The sequence below is a fragment of the Podarcis bocagei genome (assembly GCF_964188305.1).
Source record: "Podarcis bocagei genome assembly, chromosome: 7".
Lineage (NCBI taxonomy): Eukaryota > Metazoa > Chordata > Lepidosauria > Squamata > Lacertidae > Podarcis > Podarcis bocagei.
In genome coordinates, this window is record NC_138132.1 from 28,903,429 (window position 1) to 28,921,276 (window position 17,848).

A 17,848-nucleotide genomic window follows, 5' to 3' on the forward strand; every position below is an offset into this window, starting at 1 on the left:
GCTTTGCATGCTGAAGGTCTTGGGTGCAAATCCTGGCATCTCCAGGTATGGCTAGGAGAGACCCCTACCAGGAACTTCAGATCCACACCATACATTCAAAGCATATTTGCATCACTATAACAGATACGGCTTCCCCCTGGACCCTCACAGATACCTTTGCCTGAGCCTGAAGAACCAGATGCTTCCTGCACCTGTCCAGTAGTGCTGGGGGCATACCAGGATGGGGGCTATGGAATGGAGACGAAGAGTTTGGATTTGGATTTGGATTTGATATCCCGCTTTATCACTACCCGAAGGAGTCTCAAAGTGGCTAACATTCTCCTTTCCTTTCCTCCCCCACAACCAACACTCTGTGAGGTGAGTGGGGCTGAGAGACTTCAAAGAAGTGTGACTGGCCCAAGGCCACCCAGCAGCTGCATGTGGAGGAACGGGGACGCGAACCCGGTTCACCAGATTACAAGTCTACCACTCTTAACCACTACACCACACTGGCTTCCATCTTCAGGCCAAAGGCTTGGCCATGGAAGGCTTTGAAGTTCTCTCAAGAGAGTGGACCTGGATGAGGGAGCTTGGAGACAACATTTGTTGGAGCAAGTTGCTCATTTGGAGCTGTCTGTGGTCCAGCAGCTTTCCTCCAGCCTTCTCTTTGGGTTCTAGCATCAGCATGACAGCTGGCCTTGCATGCAATGCACGTGGACTTGAGAGGGGTATGAATTGTTTCTTGCTTCATACTGGGCCTCTAGATGTCTAGAGAAGGCCCTAATGGGAGGAGACAGCCTTTGAAAAGTAACAGTCAATAAGATTACTTTTGGGGTATATCAGAGATAACCAAGCAAATCCAGCACTACAGTCCACCAATAAATCAAATGCACACCAAAGCTATGAGTTGATCACTTATTTATTTCATGTATTAAAATATTTATAACCTGCCCCTATAGCACTTGGTCTCAAAGCAGAGTCCATAATTCATTTTAAAATGTCAATTCATTATATGAAATAAAGCACATAAAATGATGAATAATCAACCAGCACTCATCTTAAATCAATCAGCAGATCACAGGATTAGGCATAAAGTTAACAAAGATCACTACTTCTATTGTCTATTGGCGCATTATGCACACTTTTAATGGAGGGGGAGCAGGTTCCAGGTGAGAGGTGATATGGTGCCAGAATGTGTATGAGGCAGGCTCTGTCAGCAGGGGATGTCTGGCTTACTAGCAGTACATGTGAAAATGATCTAGGGATCTTAGTAGAACACAAATGAGTCAACAGTGTGATGCAGCAGCAAAAAAGTCAATGCTATTCCCGGCTACATCAACAGAAGTATAGTGTCCAGGTCAAAACCACACTTGTGTCCAAATGGTGTGATGACAATCTAGTGCAAATATAGCATACAGAGTTATAATAACAATGCTCCCAACAGTGTGGATGGTTCAGTAATATTGACTTCCATTTTGTAGCATCAGTACATAATGACTCTCAATTTTTCAGTGAAACTATTATTAAGTTGCCTTCCTTCCCTTACCCTGACTATATTGCTTAATTATTTTGATAATTTCAACCACTTCTCATCGTCTTGCTAGGCAAGTTCCCAGTGATAGTGCATTGACTTCCCAGCCCCCATTGTAGCTGATTGCAATCTGGGCAAATCATTTCCCTGTCTTCCAAGAAGACAGAAATTTTTAAAACAGAAGTCAGGAACCTTTTTCAGCCTTACAGCCACGTGCCCTCCTGGGAACCTTGCAAGGGCCTGTGTCAGCGGTCGTCAGAGCCAGTGCGGGGGAAGGTAGCCTGAGGGGAGTTCCAAGGGCCAGACAGACATGCCTGGAGGGCCATATTCAGTCTCCCGGCCATTGGTTGCCCACCCCTGCTTCAACATAGCAGAAGAGTATTAATAGAGGGTTTGCTGGTAACTCTACCCACTGTGAACAGTGCTGCTTTCTAAATCCCCATCTCTTTAACTCATTGGGTCTGCAAACAGGAGAAACAAAAGTTTGGCTGAAATCTGAGTGGTAGAGAGAGAGAGAGAGAGAGAGAGAGAGAGAGAGAGAGAGAGATTGTAAGAGAGAGAGAGAAATAGAAGCCAACCCATCCCCACCTTCACTCCTGTGCTTCAGAGGCAGAAATGTTGATGCATATTTCTTAGAAATGTTTGGTGCCGTTCGCAGAAATAGGAGGAAGTTGAGCAGGCGTCTCACAACACTCGCTTCCTTCCTGGGAAGGGTAAGGAGGGGCCGTCCAAAATTGGGGGGTGGGGAGCACTCAGCCAGGAACAAAAAGCCCCTTCAGAGTCTGATGGAATCTGACATGAGCTTTTGAGCTCCCCAAGTGGCGTTTATGGCTAAAGATCTGGAAAAGAAAATAAATCTTCCAGGCCTGGCATCTTGCTTTAATTAATAACATAATCAAGCTCTTGGCCAAGTGGAATGGAACTGTGTTTCGCCACTTGACGTATGTCTTGTGAGCCAGGCGAGGGTCGGCCGGCCCTGCACTGGATAGAGTAAGGCGAGAAGTGGCGCAATGACACTGGAGCGGCTTCTGTGCGGATGCCAGAGTAAATCTGAGCTGGGATTGTTTCATGCCTCCTCTCCCCTGTGAGAATCGCAACCGAATTCCTTCGTCGGAGCAGAGCGGGGCCATCTGGAAAGCTGGAGAAAGGTCTAATTGCTGAAGGGGAGAGAGAAAGTCGTGGTTTGGCTTACGGCAGCACTTTTAAATTTACAGTTTTCCTTTATGTCTTGTAAATGGCACAGTTCTCTGGATATATTAAATAGCACATGCAGTGTGTATAAGTGTGTTCCTGAGTGCGCCATCTGCATTGTTTCAATAGGCCTGACAACAACCCTGTAAGGCAGACAGGCCTGGCCACAGCTGTAGAGTGGCTGCTTATGAAGTCCCAAGAGAGAGGGAGGACATTCTGCATAACATTTGCTAGTGCTAATTTATATAGAATCATAGAATTGTAGAGTTGGAAGGGACCCAAGGGCCATCTAGTCCAACCCTCTGCAATGCAGGAATCTGAAGTAAAGCATCCATGGCAGATGGCCATCCAACCTCTGCTTAAAAACCTCCAAGGAAAGAGAGAATACCACCTCATGTGAGAGTCTGTTCCACTGTCAAAAGGCTGTTATTGTCAGAAAATTTCTCCTGGTGTTTAGTCGAAATCTTCTTTCTTGTAACTTGTAAGCCATTGGTTTCGGTCCTAGCTTCCAGAGCAGCTTGCTCCATCTTCCATGTGACTCCCATTTAGATATACGAAGAAGGCTATCATATCTCCTCTCAGTCTCCTCTTTTCCAAGTTACACATACCCAATTCTCCCAACTGTTCCTTATAAGATCATCTTCATCGCCCTCCTCTGCACATGTTGCAGCTTGTCAGTAGCCTTCTTAAACTGTGGCGCCCAGAACTGGATGCTATATTACAGGTGTGTTCTAACCAAAGCAGAATAGAGTGCTACTATGGCTTCCCTTGATGCAATATGTTAATATAAAGGCTATATTCCAACTCAAAATACAATCCATCTGACCATAGTGGGGAAGACTGTGGCCTGGGTGCCTGCACAGACTGTTGTTCATATGCTGCTGTTATTGGGCAGCCCCCTCCTGCTCTCCCTTTTCAGGGTTCTTTATCTTTAAATGGTACTTGGATGGGACAGCTGTTCAAGTAGAGGATTCCTTTAAATAGAGAAATGCCCTCTAGGACACATGCCCACCCTAGTAAGCGGTGGTATCCATGGGTAGCTGGCTGTGCCCTCTGCTGATGTATGCACTGGACATTTGAACCCCCACCTCCAATTCGCCTAGTTGGGTTATGAGGAGCTCATGGTCACCAACAAGACCCTAGAAGTCAAGCATTCTGGGGCATCATGTTTTGTTGGAGGCCACCCAGAGTGGCTGGGGAAACCCGGCCAGATGGGCGGGGTATGAATAATAAATATCATCATCATCATCATATACACGTGTGTGGGAAGTGACCGCTACCACAAAAGCATAGCAATGTGCCCAAACTGGAATTTTTTGCATTGTGGGCGAAAACCCAACCAACCAGCCCGAGGGGAATTGCCAGAAAATAAATGGTAGCTGCCATGTTTTGTTTTTACCCATAATGCACGGGAACCAGAACTTCTGGCATTTCAGGGAAATAAAGATGATGGCTGTAACCACAGCAACTGAGGGCCCAAACACCCGCTCAGATATTGAGATGGTAGGGAATCTAGGAACACACCCTGTCATGCCCCCCTGCAAAGCCTCTTGATTACATCCCTCTGTGGCTTTTCTGTTTTTTGTTTTTAAAACAAATAAGGAAAACTTTTAGACAACAATGCGCTGTTTGGCCTGAAGAAATCTCTAACCCTAATAGGGTTAACGCTGTGCTTTGTGTAAGCAAAGGCTGGAGAATAAACTACCGTTGTTTCCCCGACCTGACTGACACATTTATTGATCATTTTTTCCAGCAGTTCATTCATAAAGGCCAATTGAGCTGGGCTCTTGGGATAGAATAGCCTTTTAACAAAATCCTCAAGAGGTGCAGTGCAGGGGCTGGGGCATGCGTGACTAGCTCTCGGTAATTTGCTTCTGAAAAGTGACAGACTTGTAGCAGGGAAAAACAGGTCCGGCTCTAACACGGCGTTCACTGGACTGCAGGCATGAAGTGCTGGATGGATAAATGGTTGCATGTGTTCTGCAAACTGGGAAGGTTTACTGGAAGATGAGAAGCTTTGCATGCAGAAGGTCATCTCAGCATCTCCAGGTCGGGTTTGGAGAGACACTCTGAGTCCCTGGGGAGCTGCTGCCAGTCAGTGTCTACACTACTGATGGCCTGTTAGTCTGACATTGCATAAGGCAGCTTCCTGTCCTGTAAAAAACAGCATCTTATCTGGTAATGAAGATTGGGCAGGACTAGAGCTCAGTGGTGGAACGTCTGCTTTTTGTGCAGGAAGTCCCATATTGAATCCCGGACATCTGCAGGCAGGGCTGAGAAAGACATCTATCTGAAACCCTGGACAGCCACTGCTAGTCACCTTTCTGAAAGGTGATAAAGGTCTGTCCAGTCCACAATGGGCTTAGCATTAAAGAACCCTTAGAATGAAAAGACAGAAGCTGCCCATCAAACATTTGCATCACTTGGACGCAGAATGTTCTCCCTTCTATGGTGAAATCTTTTGTATTTCTATTTAAATTAGAGTAGCAGCTCTAAAATGGCATCTCTACATTTTTCATGCCAACCTATGCCCTCATTTGTCTTCTTTTGGGGGACCATGCATGTGCCCCCATTGGAACAGGGCAATAAGAGAAGAGTAAGCCCTTAAATGCCTGGCTTGGGTGCTTGTGCGCACATATGCACACACTCTGTTTGAGGGTACACGATCTTCTCTCTCTCATATATCATTTTCAGCTCCCTTGAAAAACTGTTGCCCATCTCCAAGTTGAAACGCCAGCCCTCAACATTTGGCTGGCTGAAACTTACATTTCAGAAACCCCTCATCAAAAAAACAAAACAAGAAACATTTCTTTAAAAACCCCAAACAGGCTCTAATCCCTTTCCGCTTGGCACCTGAGCCTAGCTTGGTTGTTGATTTTATCCTGCCGCCCCGCATGCTTTGGCGTCCGGCAATGACGGGATTGGAAGAAATCAAGGTTTAATGAGTTGCAGCTGGTGCAATAGATCCCAAGCAAGGGCTTCTTATAATCATGGCTTCCCGTGAAATAAGCCAGCGCTGTCCTTTCCTGCACATTCACCACCTCCAGGAGCCAGAAAGCATAGGGTTGGTCTGCAGCCAGAGCACACAGGCTGCACATTAAAGTCTCCTTTTCCCTTCACCTCTTGTGCCCCCATTGGAACAGGACAATAAGAGAAGAGTAAGGCCTTAAATGCCAGGCTTGGGTGCTTGTGCACACATATGTGCACACTCTGTTTGAGGGTACAAGTAAAGTTATTTATTTATTTCAGTTATGAATTCCTTCCTATTAGGGATGCATGAAGGCATCGTTTCTCCATTCGATGGCCTGCAGCTCTGTTTCCATTCCACTGCAGTTATGTAAGTTACATGGTTGTTACGTTATTCTGATACATTAATTTCAACACAAATGAAATACAATGCAAACAGGAGTGGGTGGAAATAATCAATTATGTAACCTCAGTTTCCTCTTTCTTAGTCTCAATGTTGCCCCTTGTAAAACTCAGTGGCGAGGTGGATAGTGGCAATACTAGAATTAGTTGGCTCTGCCTCTCTTTGGCTCTGGCTCCATCTGCTATTGGTCTTCCAGTCTTTTGCCCTATCAGTCCCCATGGTCACCAACTACCACTGGGAGTAGTTACACAAGACAGGACCTTCACAGTGGTGGCCCCCAGACTTTGGAACTCCCTTCTTGAGGACATCAAATTGCTGCTCTTATTGCTGCCCTTCAGACACCAGCTAAATCCTTATTTTCTCAGCCAGGCTTTGGGAAATTTAATTGTCCAGAGACGCAATACAGTCATACCTCGGGTTGAAGTAGCTTCAGGTTAAGCATTTTCGGGTTGCGCTCCACGGTGACCTGGAAGTAATGGAGGGCGTTACTTCCAGGCTTCGCCACTCCGGAACGGATCCCGTTCGCATCCAGAGGTACCACTGTAGTTATATGGGTGGGACTGGAGTGTCATGAGGATATTTCTTGAATTTGAATGATGTTATGGGTTTAATTTGATAATTTACCATGTGATGATCGTTCAATTTATGTTGTGCACTGTCCTGAACTCCCAACTGGGTGGAAGAGCACAATAGGAAATGAATTAATTAATTAACTGGGGCGAGCAAATTGATGTCTAATCAAGTAGCGACAGGATCGATCAATTAATCCTTTGGTCAAAGCATTGTCAGAGCAATGCTGAGTGTTTGGTTAAAACCCTCAACTAGTGTGGTTCCCCACTCTTCCCCGCCCCCTTTCCCAACACACTTCATTTAATAAAACCCACAATAGTTTCCATAAAGCGCATCTTTGACTATCAGGACATCAAAGCCAAAAGCCGCCAAAGTAGAGGGTCAAAAGAGTTAACACGTATTATTTGCGTGGGGGAGGGGGCTCTCTTCCACCCATATCTACCATTTCTCTTGCGCAAAATAATTAGCAGTCCCGTAAGAAGCCTCCTGATCTCTTTTATTGGCACAATCATTATATAAAATATATCTGGAAGACTATTTACAAACTTCCCCATAACCATCAATCATGCCCTTTCAGAAGTTATCTAACCTCAAGAAACTGCTAATGCAACAAAGCTATTTAATGGTGGCATTGTGTGGAGGGGGAGGGGAAAGAAGGGTTTGTTTCTTTCACTCTCCCCCCACTTCCATTACTATGGAATTCATAATAACATCAATAATTAAATATAAATTGGATTTAATATTTTATGCTGGCGACATGCAATTTACACTCTACCCGAGAAATCAAAAGGTCATGTCTGATGTAAATGAGTGCGCTGTGTGTGTGTGTGTGTGTGTGTGTGTGAGAGAGAGAGAGAGAGAGAGAGAGAGAATGAGACAGACTTGCTAAGAAAGTAGACACTGGAAATCCAGTCACAGCTCTTCCACAGTCCTGTTCTGGGTGTTATTAGCTCCTGGATGCTAAGTAGCCCTATCTCAAATATAATTAGTACAGTATTAGTGCTTTCTGCTGCTCCATGCTTTATATTACAAGGATGGAGTTTCCAACTAAACATTAGGAAGAACTTTCTGGTGGCCAGAGCAGTTTAACAGTGGAACAGACTCCCTCAGCAGGTGGTAGACTCCCCTTCATTGGAAGTTTTTAAGCAGAGGTTATGTGGCCACCCGCCAAGGATTTTTTAGCTGTAATTCCTACATTGTAGGGGGTTGGACCAGACAGCCCTTGGGGGTACCTTACAACTCTACAGTTCTACGATTCTATTATGATGATTCTATTATTCAATTAGGATGCATAACCTTGCCCTTCAATTTCTGCTGCGGTGCACAATTATTTCCAATTCAACACAGCATGGATGAGTGCATGCTGGTGTGTGTGTGTGGGTGTGTGTGTGTGTATGCGTGCAGGGGTGTTGTGTCCCATTTTGCTGCTTGGGAAGTGCACTATTGCCTCAGGCAGGAAAGCCTGGATATTGTCTAACCTCTGCAAAAGTTTTGTGCAAGCAAAGCATGATGAATGCTCAGTAAACAGGTCCTGTGGAGGCACTGGCGGAGGAAGATGGGGGCGGGGGGGCACCGCCCCCGGCAGCGCCACCCCCCCAGGACATGCGCCATGCCCCCGGGCGGTGCGTCAGCCACGTCCCCACCAGCTCTCTGCCCACCCCCAGAGCCAGAGTATGAAGCTCTGTCACTGTCTGGAGGAAAAAAGCACACCAAGAACTCAGGCCAATAGTTGACTATGCACTAACATGAACTTACTGGTTTTTGATCCATAATTGACGTCTGACTTGCTCAATGATTGAAACAAAGACCTTCAAGTTGAATCTAACTATGAACTGACATGAACTTATCTCTACTCATAAACTCTTATCTCTAATTCTGTAACGAATTATTGTGTTATACATATCTTTATGAGTCTGAGTTTGTAATCTCTATTTGAGTTTGTAATCCTTGTCAGAATACATACATTTGAATGGATTAGTTTTTGTTCCAATTGACTATTAATTTGCGAGTAGGGACCACTCCCACTATTGAAACTTACATTGGCCTGAGTTCTTGGTGTGCTTTTTTCTTGGTATATTTAATAACAAGAACTCCAATTTATTTAACTGTCTGGAGGAACCCCGAGGCTCCTGTCACATGGAAAATAGGGGTGTTTTTAGTATATAAGCACATATTCACTTTTATCTGTGAAGCTGTGCACTTCTGCTTATTCTTAATAGCTTGTGGAACTGAGTCATGCATTTCTCTTTTTCTCTCACTCCCTCTTCCCCCCGTGGTGCACTTCCATTTTTATTTTATTTTTTTTGTCTTGCTGCTCCCAGGACTTTATTCTGTTTTTCTGCACAAAACTCAGATGAGGAAGTGGGTCAAAAGATTGTGGCCACTTTTTCCCAGAGACTTATCTCTTGGCACGCACTCTGCCAGGTGGCTGGATGGAGTGTGTCAGGACAAGAGGCATGTGCTGGATGGAGGGGGTGGGAGAGAAGACCATTTTCATTTCGATTTGGCTGGCTATGCGATTTCTGTCCCTTGCTTTGCAGCTGCAGGAAATTGGGTTTGGGATGGAAAGGTTTCTCTCCTTCCCAGGCTTAAAATAGAAAGTGTGTTTGTTTGTGAGTATGTGTGTCGGGTTCAGGGGAGCCCATGAAAGAGAAAGGAGGTGAAGCATTTATTTAGAAGGAGAAAATGCCATGGGCAAGAGTGGTTCAAAGGTGCTTGGAGGCTCAGGGCCAAACTAATGCAGGTTCCAAATGTTCTGTTCCTTTAAGTGTGTTGTTAAAACAACCCCAAACACAAGTGCTAGTGATCGGGGGGGGGGGGGAGATTGTGGAGAGCCAGTGTGGTGTAGTGGTTAAGAGCGGTGGACTCGTAATCTGGTGAACCCGGTTTGATTCCCTGCTCCTCCACATGCAGCTGCTGGGTGACCTTGGGCCAGTCACACTTCTCTGAAGTCTCTCAGCCCCACTCACCTCACAGAGTGTTTGTTGTGGGGGAGGAAGGGAAAGGAGAATGTTAGCCGCTTTGAGGCTCCTTAGGGTAGTGATAAAGCGGGATATCAAATCCAAACTCTTCTTCTTCTTCTTATGACAGTAGCATGGAGTGGGACATTATTTAAAGTATTTATATACTGTGAAATATATATTGTGAAATATCAAGCTGGTATATGATAAATACAAGAAATTGCAACGTAAACAATGCAAATACTAGTTAAAAATGGCTGTTTTTAACTCTTTTGCCCCACTAGAGTCCTGATCAAGGACAGGCCTCACCCACGTCTACAGCTTGGGAGGTTCTCCACCTCCCAATTTAAATTGCATGACGAGGCACCCCAGGGACCACTAAAGGGTAAAGAGTTAGAGCCACCCCACCCCTTTGTTGAAGTCCTGATCCAGACTGAACCCCTCTGCTGCCAATTTGCAGAACAACCACCCTGTAAGTAAAGGCATAGTTATGTAGCCACCATAGCATGTAATTTGGTCTAGTGGCATGATGTCTGAGCCATCACCGGGCACCAGAAACCTGAATATCCACACTAGCCAAAAGGCTAAGACTATGCCACTTTCTTGCTGGTCAACAGAACACCACCAACACTTGTTGACTGAGTCTCAGCAAGTGTACCCTGCCTTTCAAACAGTTATGGGTGCTTGAGGAAATTGGTTTCTGTGAATTCCTGAATCAAACTGACCTGAACTGCATCTCCCAGACTAATGTGCAGGTCATAATTATCCTTTGGATTTCATACTTCTCCAAATTTTGCAATGCAGTTCGTTGCCAAAAAAAATGAGTGAATGGGTTGAATAATTATTTTTATTAAAGCCCTTTTCTTTTCTTTTTCTCCTTTTTCTCCTTTTCTTTTTTCTTTTCTTTTCTTTCTTCTTTCTTTCCCCTTTCTTCCATGCTCAACTCTCTCTTTTCTTTTTCTGCTTTTGCTTTTATGTCGATTAGTTTTTACCTCGTATCATAAAAAAGCTTTAATAAATAAATTATGAAGTGAAAAATAAAATTTTCTAGGCTCTGCACAGAGTGTTTTTTGGTTTGGTGCTCTGGTGCGAGCCACTTGATTCATGCGAGAGTGTGAGACTGATAAATGGGACATTCCAGGATCCAGTCAGAAGCTGGGATGGCTTCTGCTATTCCAGATGTCCCGCTCAAATCAGGAGGGGTATGGTCGAGGGGTATGGAATGTGTCCTTGAATTCTGGTAATGACTCTTGTTCACCTGGGTAGTGGATAGAGAGTGTTGTATAGAAACTAGCCTACTGCACAAAGGCAAAATTAGCATTTACTGGCCTAGCCACTTTTGCCTCTGACCCTGTCCACCACTGACCTGTGGCCCTTGGAGTTTTACCCAGAAAGTAATGTGGCCCTCAGGCTGAAAACCATTTCCTACTTCTAGTTTTAGTCCAAATTGCTAGGTGTTCTGGATTTAAGAGAATTTAGAAGCATACAGCAAGGAGACTAGCATGTAAAAAGCAACTTCCTGCTTGTGTTGCCTTTCAAAGCGTGTAACCAAAAAGCCCCCCGCCCAATCATCAAAACACCTGCAACCAGCTGGGCCCCAACTCAGTTCCTTTTTCTGATGTTTCCCTTCCAGATTTGTATCAACAATAAAAGGGACTGAAAGAAGCCTCACATCCAAATTTAGATGGCATTCAGACAGCCCTTTATTCCATTCCTGACATTTCCTTACCTGATAATTTTCGTATTTTTCACACAAAGTAAAAGCTTTTTCTGGAAATCTAGTGGAGGTTTAGTATTCATTTGTGTGCTGTCCCCCCCCCCCCAAATGTTGGCAACCCTTGTAGCCTGGAAAATTGTGGAAGTTTTGTGCTATAATTTGCCCGCTGTTTTCATGGCCACAGCCACTCACATGATGAATTTTGAGGTGGTATTGCAGTATACAGTTTCCCACCATTTCATGGGTTAATCATGGGTGAGCAGAAGCATATATATGCATATATGGTGGTGGTGACACTCAATGACTTCCTCTGTAGTGTCACACCATGTACTCTGGTGTGAATGGAGTTTAATGCAACATGGTGGTGTATCGATCAAAAGGGCACAGTTCCAAGGGAATGTTAGAAGCTGGAGCAAAAGTGCTAGGATTACAGGGTATAACCAAGAAAATGAACACAACCATCTCCAAGTCTGAATACACCCACAGAACGGCACTTTTACTTCTCAAACTGAAATGTATAGAATCATAGAATTGTAGAGTTGGAAGGGACTGACAGGGTCTAGTCCAACTCCCTGCAATGCTATAAATAACATGATAGCGTACAGATTAAATTATTTGGCATCTAATAACCACTGCAATCAGTTTCCATGAACAATCTGATACAGGTGAATATTATTGCTGGCTAGACATGTTTTGTCTCTCTTCTTTAGTGGCATAGCTAACATTTCAAGGATGCTGCTTTAGAATAGATCCATGTTGTATGCAAGCTTGTATCTGTCAATTAATGTGCCTCCCCCTCCCAAATACTGTCACGTATTTCTCTTCCTTCTCAGGTGTGAAGAGTCTGGACACAGTAGGCAGGGTGGCCAGATTCAAAAGAGGGCAGGGCTTCTGTAATTGTGTAAAAAAATAAATAAATAAAGGATTTTCAGTAGGTGCAGCTTGTTATGCAACTATTAAAGGTGCAGGAACGTTGCCTTCTCCTTCTTCTTCTCCTTCTTCTTCTTCTTCTTCTTCTTCTTCTTCTTCTTCTTCTCCTCCTCCTCCTCCTCCTCCTCCTCCTCCTCCTCCTCCTCCTTCTTCTTCTTCTTCTTCTTCTTCTTCTCCTCCTCCTTCTTCTTCTTCTTCCCACCCTAACAGTAGGTGTACGTGGGTGTCATAGGCCCTTCAGCTCTCGCATGATCTGGCATCCACAGACACAAGAGGAGGAGGACAGAAGTTAGAAGCAGATACGGGGTGGGGTGGGGTTGGAAGGTAGGCATACAGGGATGGAAGAGAGAGGCTTAACATGTCCGTTCCCCACTCCTCCTGAGGAATGCAGAGCCACATCAGGGTGGGAGGAGGACTTCAGTCAGCCAGGGCTGAACAGGAGAAGATGGAGGCAGAGGGGTAGCACATAATCCTGTCACCAAGAACAAGGTGCCACTTCTGTAGGTATGATCAGGTGCACCTGCATGGATGGAGCACACATGCAGGGCTGAACCAAAGGGAGAGTCCCATGAGCAAGCCCTCCGCCATCTTTACAAACTTGGTTGGAGAGATGTGTCAGCTGTGTGTCATCTTCCTGGCTTCTCTTTATTATGTACGTCTTGCCTTGCCCATGTACTTTGGAATCCCGACTTCTGAGCCTTGTTCTTCCTGCTGAGCCTGCTCCACTTTTAGCTTGAATAAAGAGCTCTTCCTTACTTTCGAGTAAGAGCTGCTGTCATGTTTTTCAACAGGAACCTGACAGGGAGAAAGAATAATCCATCTCATGGCAACAGGTTTTTCTTTTTTAAAAAGAAAATCACACACATGCGAACTTATTGTTTATGGGGAAATGTACAACTAGGAGGTGGAAAACTTCTCATTCGCAGTTCGTTAATTGAATAGACGTTTCATTTCTTTTAGTCCAATATGGCCAAGCTAAATAGGACCCCAGAGGAGGTTAACGTCCTGTGTACCTCCAGAGGTCATGAACCCGCATGTGGTAGCTCAGAAAGGGCAGCCGTCACCTTGTTTAGCCTGGCAAGCGGTGGAAAGTGCAAAGCTCTTACAAGTCTGGCTTTGAATGGTCTGAAGCTTGAAGCAAGGGAGGGAGAGACAGAAGTGCAAGTGAGCTGAGGTTCCTGGAGTTCTGGCAGAACATAGAGGGGAAAATCTTGGAGAATGGAAATGAACATTAAAATGAAATCCTGCCGCTGTTCCATTAAAATGACACAAACTCTTTCCCTGTCATATGGTCTGGTGCAGACTTGGCCAACCTGGCACTCTCCAGTTGATTTGGACTACAACTCCCATCAGCCCCAGACAGCATGGCAATGTTCTCCTACACATGAACACAGGGATCAAGCTGTAATATAAGGGTTCCGGTGGTCGCTGAGGTACCCTGGACCTAAGTTGTTCAGGGCTTTGTAAATTAATACAAGGACCTTGAACCTTTGCCAAAACTGCAGTAAGACTGTTTGTTAGGAGACATGAGCACTTCATGAATGAGGGCTTTAAGAAAGTACAAACTGCTGCAGAAATGTCAGGGACAGGATTTCAGACTGGGAAAACGAGAAACCTGAGAGGAACCAAAACTGACAGATTCGTCCAGCTGAGCTTGATGACGCTTATGCCAATGTAAGTTGACATTTGGGTGGGAAAAAATGTGATATGCAAGGCCAGGCCAGCCATTTGGCAGAGTGAGTCAGTCGCTTCAGGTGGCAAATGCTGAGTGTCAGTGGCAGCCCCAATGCCAGCTTCCTCTGTTTATTAGGAGACAGTCACTTTAAAATGCTGATGAATTTTCAGGAGGATTTTTAAACTCTCCCTCCCCGTCCCTGCAAGTTGTTGCAGAAATGCGGGGAACTGAATTTAAGATTGGGAAAATGAGAAGCGTAGAGAAGCAAAATGGGCAATTCCCTCTATTCCAACATTTGAGTTTGGATTGGGGTCTTTGGTTTGGATTGGGGTATTAGCTCCCTCTCCCTACTTGCATTGTAGGAGGGTGTGTGATAAAATAGGTAATGAAAAAGATCTCCCACCTCTTTGTATTTTTCAAAGTATGGAAAAAGTACATAAATGCCTTATTGCTACAGATGAAGGTGCATTTTAAAGCAAAGCCACCTGGTTTCAAAGAGCATTCCAAGTCCTAATTGCTCTTAATAGCTTAGTTTCCCCCCCCCCCAGTGGAACCAACCACTCTAGAGGGTCCCTTGTTTAGAGAGCATAACTACTTACAATCCAGTATTCACTCAGGTACACACACACACACACACACACACACACACACACACACACAAAATTAAAAAAAACAACAGCAAGGCAGGAAAGGGCTCGGAGCTCAGTGGTGTATCATCTGCTCACATGCAGAAGGCTACTGGTTCAAACCCTGGCATAGAATCTTAGAATTGCAGAGTTGGAAGGGACTCCAAGGCTCATCACGCCTAACCCCTTGCAATGCAGGATTCTCAGCCAAAGCATCTAAGTCACCAGAGATATTATTGCAGTGGGAAAACACCAGCAGGAGCGCTGGATTGGTTCTGTTGGTGTGTTGGCTCCGCTGGGCATTTGCACCACACCCACCTCCCTACCACCTCACCTTTCTCCCTCCCAGTAAGTGATGGTGACCCACCTGCCAGAAAGATGGCACAGCGGCTCCAGTGCACCCAGCAAACCACTTCTAGTAGCTTCCAGTGGAGAGGCTTTGCACACCTTTTATGGGGACAAGCTGTAAGCCAGGACTATAGCAGATGCTTTCAAGGTGGCCACTTATGCATCACCAGAAAGGAGAACAAGCGCAGATACAAATTTGCAGAAGATCTCTATATGCTAATATATATGCAATTTGCTATGTGCTATACCTGGGGCTGCTCTTGAAGACAACTCGGAAACTTCAACTGGTCTAAAACGCAGTATCCAGATTACTGTCTGGGGTTCCATTTAGAACTCATATCACTCATGTTTTAAAACAGCTGCGTTGGCTGCCAGTTCATTCCTGGCCCAATTCAAGAGGCCCATGTTAGTGTTAAAGCCATAAATGACCCAGACCCTGAATATCTAAGAGATGACATTCCCTACATTTGCTTTGCATACAGAAGGTCCCAGGTTCAATTCTTGAATATCCAGGTAGGCCTTGGAAATAGTTTCCTGCCTGAAACCCTGGAGAGCCACAGCCAGTCAATGTAGACAATACTGAGTTAATGTCCAAAAGTTGTACATACATAATTTTATTTGTATGCCGTCTTTCCACAGTTCAAACCATGCTCAAGACGGTTTGCAACATGAAAAAATACATAAATGCAACATAACAGAAGTGTTGTTGTTTAGTCATTTAGTCGTGTCCGACTCTTCAAATAACAGAAGTAGTCGTGAACAATAAAGAAAACATTAACAAATGCCCAACCAAACTTTCACATAAATCACAACAAGATCTAAAATAAAAGTGTAAGGCAGCTTCCTATGGTCACCAGTTTATTTGTACAAGAATAATGTTTTCAAAAGTAAGGGATGCCTTGCATATTGTTTCTTGCAGGACCTAAAACTTAGCAATGTAATGCATGCCTTCTGCTTCAATTTTCTCTTTTGGTCAAAAACGTTATTTATGTTTTTGCTGTTTTTGATTTGATTTAATCTTGCTGATACAAATTTGTGGGGTGTTTTTGTCTCTGGCAGATTCCAAGAGAAAAGCAGCATGATTGAATTGTAATACTTTTTACCCAAAGAAGATGGACAATAATTGCATTTTCAAGCTCCTAAATGTAATCTTTTGTCTATCTAATCTTGGAGAACAAGTGGGATGAGGCATGTCCTATGTGCCGAGAGAGAAGGTAAGTTGCAATACTATTGATATGCTATTATTTTCCATCTTTATTTATCCCTAGATGCACTAGGAATCACTCCCTCCAGACCATTCATAATTGAGAAATGCTTTTAAGACCTTTAAGAGATGAATACTGCATTTTGCAAGGTGCCTATTTGATTGTCTCCAGGAGTCATGTTGATGGACGACTCAGTTCGTATCTTCTTAAGGAACCTAGCAGCAAAGTGAATGGATAAGGAACAAGGATTTGAGCTTCTCACTTGGCAATCATGACTGTCCCAATCAATTTGAAATGGGGAGATCTTAAGAACTGTAGAGACACAGAGGCATTACAAGGCTCTCTATTATAATAGGAGAATTCAAAGGGCCAGTGTGAAGTGTCTGATAATTTTTACAGCAGCCTTTGCCAGCATGATGTTCTCGATACGTTTTTGTTTTTATTTTTTACTACAGCTCCCATCTCCTGCCAACCTAGCAGTTCGAAAGCACATCAAAGTTCAAGTAGATAAATAGGTACCACTCCGGCGGGAAGGTAAACGGCATTTCTGTGCGCTGCTCTGGTTCGCCAGAAACGGCTTGGTCATGCTGGCCACATGACCCGGAAGCTGCACACCGGCTCCCTCGTCCAATAAAGCGAGATGAGCGCCACAACCCCAGAGTCGGTCACGGCTGGACCTAATGGTCAGGGGTCCCTTTACCTTTTTACAGCTCCCATCAGCCATGTTGGATGCTTGATGGGAGTTGTAGTCTTGCAAAACATCTGGAGGGCACAAAATTGAGGAAAGCTGCTTTAGAGCAATTAGGTTCTGTGTTGGGTACTTACAGTGGGTTCTCCTACTGACTAATCTGATTCTATGCATAAAAGTGTTAAATTAGGACTTAGGAGACCTGGGTTTGAATCTTTACTTGACCATGAATCTCACTGGTGACCTTGTGACTCGCAGACTAACCTACCTCACAGGGTTGTTGTGAGGACAAATTGAATAGGAGGAGAGCCAATTAATAATACATGCAACCAGTGGTTTTTTTTTCTCTAGAGAAAAAGGTGCCAGAATGCACCTCTCTCAGAAGACCCATCCTAGAGCCCAAAGAGGATCTCTCTGGGGTCAGGGTTTGTGTGTCTCCTCACCAGCCAGAAGCTTGTTGAGGCTGCTCCGCTGAGGTTCCTGTGCATCAGAGCAGCTGAATGAGGCCTCACCCAAGCCCTCTCTGGCTCCTGTGAGCCAGAACAGCTGGGGGTTTGCTCAGCTGAGGTGCAGCTTTCCCGCACATCAGCTGCTAGCTGGGAAACTGAAGAGCCTCAGCAAAGCCCTGTTGTGCCTCAGGCTCATGAGAAGACCCTCTCTGGACCACATAGAGGATGTTTACTGGCTGGTCAGGTCTGTTCCCACACTACCAGGGCTCAGCTGAGAGGTACTGGAACGCCGTTCTGGAGAGTTGTGGCTGGGAAAAAAAGCCCTGCACGCAACAACCAATTTACACGCTTCCCATTGACACATGATCGTGCACATGCGCATCACACTGAACCCAGAGGTGGCCTTCCAAATGGCAAAAACGACCCTAAAATAGCCCAGAAAGGGCAAAAAGGTGTGAAAACAGTGCCTAGCAATCCTACAAGCCTTTGCAAGTGCAATCCCAGGAGCCCTTGCACCAATGGTTGAGGTCTGTGGAGAGTACAGGCTTGAGCAAGGAAGTTTGGAGGGAACGATTGTAGTGGAGTTTGGTGTTTGGTAAAATGCTGCTG

The 17,848-nt window shown here is 44.9% G+C and overlaps 2 long non-coding RNA genes across 3 annotated transcripts in view; one reads left to right on the forward strand and one right to left on the reverse strand.

The window, feature by feature from the left end:
* LOC308592560 overlaps nucleotides 1-17,848 on the reverse strand; it is a 259,350-nt gene that overhangs the window by 168,342 nt on the left and 73,160 nt on the right. The window lies entirely within an intron of this gene.
* LOC308592555 overlaps nucleotides 1-17,848 on the forward strand; it is a 61,916-nt gene that overhangs the window by 14,282 nt on the left and 29,786 nt on the right. For both annotated transcript variants that reach the window (XR_014010543.1, XR_014010544.1), the window contains exon 3: nucleotides 15,957-16,111. This is a non-coding gene — a long non-coding RNA (uncharacterized lncRNA). The remainder of the gene's footprint in view (nucleotides 1-15,956; nucleotides 16,112-17,848) is intronic.